Below are 6,000 nucleotides of genomic sequence, written 5' to 3' on the forward strand. Positions count from 1 at the left end.
ACTTTCCTGTTTTCAAATCATCTCACAAACACTCAGATGTAGCTTGTTACCTCCCATGAAGCATTTCCATGTACTATAACTACACTGCAAAGGGATTCCCCCTACTATTAAATGCAGCCATGACAGAACCGGCACATTAATTAGACACACTGAGTGAAACCATAGATGAGGAAAAACATTTCAGTGTCCCTCCACCCTCAGCTGTCAGTTTTGTCTTGGTTTTTCCCAAAACAGACTTGAACGATATCGGTCTGGTAGTTTGGGCTGTAAGTGACAGCAGCAGGGAATTGGGAGACTGAGAGACGGGTCCACAAAAGACAGACACACAGAGAGGCACACAGTCGAACACAAACATTTAAACAGCTTGATTGCATGTGGGGAGATGGGCACTGGGGGCTGCATAAGCCTTATATTTGCTTAACAGCAGAAATAAGAAGACCTCTGAGGAAGAGAAGCATTTTCTAACAACGGTTAGAAGATGAGAGAGAGGGAGAGAAAGAGAGATCATCCCTTTCATGTTAATTGCATCATCCCTTTATCATGCCCGCCACACGCTCATCAAACTGCATCTTATGTACTGTATCTATAATCATAAGGAGAGGGCGTCCGTCTGCTCTGCCACAAGGTCAGAAGAGTCATATTCACTGCGGAGGATAAAGATGTGAGAGTATTTGCAACGAGCTTGAGTTTCATGTTGTTCATGGTGGTGACGATGATTAATATTTCTATTTCTATAATGTATTATTTGAGGCTTGGAGCGCTGTATGAGCGTTACATGTGCTGATCAAAGGATGAGTACGACTCAAAGGCAGGATTCGTAATCTTTCTTCGAAACATTTTTTGATATGTTTGTTGTAGTTCTCATTACATCCTGATAGCATTCAAATGCTCTGACAAAAAAAAGGAAAGATGAAATGTGTTGTCTGTGGCTGTCCCAGGAGTGTAATAAGCCCATCCAATCATTTCATTCGGCCCTGATTTAATGATTAGGTAGATGGGCTACCTGCCTGTGGCTACCCTGCCTTAGGGGAGTGGGCTTGGAGGGAGCCCTGAAGGGACGAGCTGTCGACTTGGCAACTTTCTTGCTAGATTTAAGGACTTTTGGAGCGCGGAACATTATCTGAAAAGGAGTTAAACAGGGCTGTGTTGTTTTTTTTTGCTTGGATAATTTAAAAACACTACCTTTAAATATATCTACTTAAAGCATAGTATATTCTTCGGCTGTAGGATATCTAAAGCTTGTTCACTCTGTAACTTAGATTAATTGTTCCTATCACAAAAATCTGGTCCCTATACAAGGTTTATAATCTAACGTTATGTTTAAGACTTGCTATCTGATTAAGGTTAAGGTAAGGGTTGGAGTAACAGCACTCATCTAGTTATGGTCTCAGTTAGGCTGTTGACATGAGGCTGAATGTGTGTGTAAAAGAGGACATATATCTGCCTATAGGTGAGCTGACTTAGCCTGAGAGTAGTGTAACAATCTGGGTCACTAAACACACACACACACACACATGCACACACACACAATACAAACACACCCGCACAGCCACAGGGCTCACTTAGCGGAGCCCCATCCCCCCTTTCACGCTCACATACTATATTAGCTTACTGTACACAGATGGAGCACATGGTTGTGTGGATGCACACATATTTGTCCTGAACACACACTACACGTAGTAAATGGACACACACGTACAAATAAACCTGGATGAGGGGTGTGTGTAAGTGTGTGTGAGATAATGGCTTCCCCCCATTTCACATCCCCAGGCTTTTGCAAGGTCTTTGTCAATTTTGAAAAAAAAGTGTGACACACAAAAATACACACACACACACACACACCAGTTTTTATCTGCCACTATAAATCCTTTCACGGATCACTTCCTCAAAACACACTGACAATATGCAACTTCCTACTGGCAGCAACTGAAGCATTGAATTGTAGCAAGAAAGATAACATGAAGAAAAGATAATAGCAAATTCTGAGTGCAAATACTCTTTAAAAAATGCATTATCAGTATTCAATTGAAGTTGAAATAGGTTACTAACTTACTAAGTAACTACTAAATTGTTCCCGGTGGTTAGGCCAGTCCAATGCATTGTAGCAGGTTGAATGAACAGGAAATTGAAAATCTCTTTTGACAAAAGCCAAACATTTACCAAATCAAAGGTATTTTGACTTCTTGTTGTGTTTTATAAGCTCGCCAAAAACCTGGACTTGGCATGCCACAGCAATATTAAGCCGTAAACTGTAAACACTATGATGAGTGGTAAATATCTTGTCCTGTTGATCAAAAGGTCCTGATATCGAATTGACACACAAAACTCACATAATCTTATTTATACTATATTTCATCTGATATGTACTTAACTTTCTTAAGGGACCAAACCAACTATCAATTTTTCTTCTCAAGAAAAGCATGAAAGTGATGGCAGAGAAAGGACAGCGGAGACACTATGCCCTTAAACACATCATAATTCTTTGTCTGTCTGGATGCCTAAAGATGACTCTCTGCACTGCTGAGAACTAACATATCTTCCAACCCACACACATTTGAGTGTCAGATGGTAAACAGGTCTGAAGTAATCAGTCGGAGGTAAAAGTGCACATTTGCACACGCTTCTCCTTTGTTTTTGTTTAACTTGCAACTTATCCCCTCTCTCTTACTCTGTCTTGTGGGCTACTGTCGCTCTCTGCCGAGTCTTCACTGCCTTTTCCCAAGTCTTTAAGAAGCTCTTAGGGCTCCCTCTTTGTCTGTTTAGTGATTCCTCTCCTATCCTCTATTAATATTTCCACACGACACAGCAGGCACACATAAACACAAAGTAGGCTAATGTCTTTATCAGATCCAAATGCGTCAGCGTATGATCCCTCTCTTGTCATTTTGCATTGTGAACCTTCAATGGCATAACCAGAAATGTTCAGGACTGGCATGTAGTACAGCTCTTTACAAGCTTTTGGTTAGTCCGGATTGATGAAAGTACCGCTCAAGTTCTTTATCGTAATTTCATCTCTCCTTTACTTCTTAGGTAAAAGCACACTGTCAAATATGCACATGCGTTACTTTGTTTGCCCTTTGAGCTGAGTGGTTTGTTCAACGGCGGGGAAATGTCAGGTGGTACCAGCCCAGAGGGCTATTAAGCGATTTTGTTATCACTAAATCACCTCGGGTAGGAAACCAGGCAATGTCCCAGTGAGAACATTAATGATTGATAAAGTCCTTTAATCAACACACACACTGGATTGGCTACTTGAACAAAATGTAAGAAATGCTTTTTGCTTTTCAGTTCTCTTGTATTAAATATATACTGTGTTTGTGTGCTTGTGTGAGAGAGAGTGGGAGAGACCAATATGTTGGCACACGTACATGTATGGACCATGCAGTCAGATGCACTAATTTGAACTCCTTACTAGAACTTCACCTCCGTTAGTCTCACACAAACATTAACATTCATCCAAGCAGGTAACTAATCATCTAAACACACACAACATGAAGCCAGTTATCTTAAACACCCAAACAACTCCATCTCTGTCACTCACAAAGCCCCCCGAAAACATCCTAAAAAAAATGTAATGAATCTCTTTACCTTTACTTAAGCTCCCAGTGTTTCCTGTGTGAGTAACAGTTAATTCCCTGTGGTGGTTTAAACCCAGTCAGCGCGTGTGTCCTCTCCGAGAGCAAACAGGGGAATCCTTGCATCAGTGAGATGTCTCCCGGACTCCAGCGCAGCGTTCCACTCTACACACACGCAAACACACACACATACACACACACATTACAGCACATACTCACACATGCTGCCTCTTGCACGCTTAGACCAGACTGAAGGCAGAGGAGAGGGTGTGTGTGCGCTGGCTGAGTCTGAGCCCGCCCCCTTCTCTCTGGTTCTCTACTCTCCCACATGCACTCACCCTGCCCTCCTCCTTCTTCCCTCTCTCCTCTCCCCTCTCTCCTTCTCTTGCTTCTCTTGCTCCCCTCTCTCTCTCTCTCTCTCTCTCTCTCTCTCCAATTTCACCTCCCCCGGCTTGCCAATTGACTGCCAGCATGTATGCTGGTTCTGTGCCTCTAAGCTTTTAGATGTCCCAGTCCTCTTTTTAATTGCTGGCTCTCTGGCCTCAAGTTCTACACACAAAAAAAATAAATAAAGACACACAGATAGACGGGACAAGCACAGGCATGCATAACAAATATAGGAATACAAGCATAAACACATTAAAATATATGGAATAATACAGTAAATGTATGTAAATTATTTTTTTGAAAAATGTCCGAGATAAAAGTAAGCAGGAAGTGTCATCTTAAAAATCGAAGAAAGGTTGTTTTTTTTTCACGAAGGAAATATCATCCTAAAATCTCTTAATTTAAGATAAACTAAGAGAAAATAAAATAATCCTTTATTAGTCCCACAGCAGGGGAATTTGCAGGATTACAGCAGCAGAGTGGATAGTGCAAACAAACAAATAAGAGGCATAAGTAGATAAAAACAAGTATAATAAATAAGTAATCACACATTAAAGTATAATAAATAAGTAAAAAATGTTTATAATAAATATATAAAATTATATAAATGGACAGAATGATTGTTAGTATTGCACAGTGGATATATTGGATTGATATTGTCAGTTTTTTGGTATGTGAGGTCTACTGGGAGCAGAGCTGGTTGTGCAACTTGTAAAATAGTAAAAAGTGTCAGAATAGAGATGTGGTTGCAGCAGAAAGGTGCAGTGAGGTGTACAAGAAGAGTCCAGCTCATTCCTTGGAAACCTTCCATGAGAGCAGCTGAAGCTTGTGCTATGCTGCTGCTTCAATCTCGTATTTTTTTTAAAGCCATCTTTCCTTTTCTTTCCTATAACCCACCAGGCTTTTTGTAACAGAGGCATTAAATAAAAAAAGAATGAACCCCTGAAGAGGTTTAGCTATTTTTTACTTTTTTCGCCTATGTTTTGAGTATCAAGAAATCATTGATTCCAACAGTGACCCAGTTTTATAGCCAAAAAAGTATTAAGATATCCATATAAACTGCTCAAACCCCTCCTGCAGCACCATCCCATAGTCCAGTCCATATGTTCAGTATATGTTCCAGACACTTTTTGCTAAGATGGGACATAATATGGGTAAAGTCAAGGCTTCGTATTGTCACTTGTGTGGTTAGCTATTTGCTGTTGTCATCAACACAGTCAAACAAAGGTGCATGTGACAAAGGTAAATACAAACAGTGTAAAGGTTGACACAATTGGAAGGGCCTTTGTACCAAGACTAGGACAATCATATTACAGTGAAATGTGTTTGACAATATATTTATGTTTGGCAGAAATTAAATGATTGTAGTCATGAGAATAGTGCATTTTGCTACCCAGCATTTCACATTTGACCATGTTCTTGTTAATGTAACCTCCAGTCTTTTTTCCTTTTTTGGTGGAAACTCTGTATATTATAAGACACATTGTTGAGGAAAATTTTCTGATTTCATTTACAAAAGCCCTTAATATACTGTGCAACTGACTGTCCACATGAAATGACATGACTTGTGGAGAGATTCTCATTTGGGTTTTTAACAGGTATCCTTCAGGCTTTTTTGAAAAATCCTGTTAATGTGTGAGTTGAGGAGGTCCTACAATGATTCAGTGGCCAGTTTCACTGTTGAAATTGTGAAAAATCTGTAAATCTACTAATAGTTAAATGAAACATACTCCAATAATAAGTTACTTTCTTTCTCTTTAAGATAACTTGTTCTGTATCCTCAATACAAAACAATAGTAACAAATAGTTTACCAAAATGTTTGGCTTGAGGACAGAGGATTTTATGAGAAAAAACAGGGACAATTACGTAATATGCTGATGATCCCCATGGTCTCTGTCTGCTGCACTGTGCAGCTCTTAAAATAGCTGCTGTTTGGAAGTATTTAACATTTATAGGGACAAACATGTCGGGACAAAGGGCAGGGAAGGTAACAGATCTACCCAACAAAAAGACCTGACACAGCCTCCACAGGGGTGA

The 6,000-nt window shown here is 40.0% G+C and overlaps 1 protein-coding gene across 1 annotated transcript in view; it reads right to left on the reverse strand.

Moving 5' to 3' along the window:
* The window catches only part of LOC129113538 (rho guanine nucleotide exchange factor TIAM1-like), a 52,649-nt gene extending 48,841 nt beyond the window's left edge, over window positions 1-3,808 (reverse strand). The window contains 1 exon segment of the mRNA XM_054625894.1: window positions 3,589-3,808. The gene's annotated coding sequence lies outside the window, so the exon portion shown is untranslated.
* Between the last annotated feature and the right edge of the window lie 2,192 nt (window positions 3,809-6,000).

The sequence above is a fragment of the Anoplopoma fimbria genome, chromosome 24 (assembly GCF_027596085.1).
Source record: "Anoplopoma fimbria isolate UVic2021 breed Golden Eagle Sablefish chromosome 24, Afim_UVic_2022, whole genome shotgun sequence".
NCBI lineage: Eukaryota > Metazoa > Chordata > Actinopteri > Perciformes > Anoplopomatidae > Anoplopoma > Anoplopoma fimbria.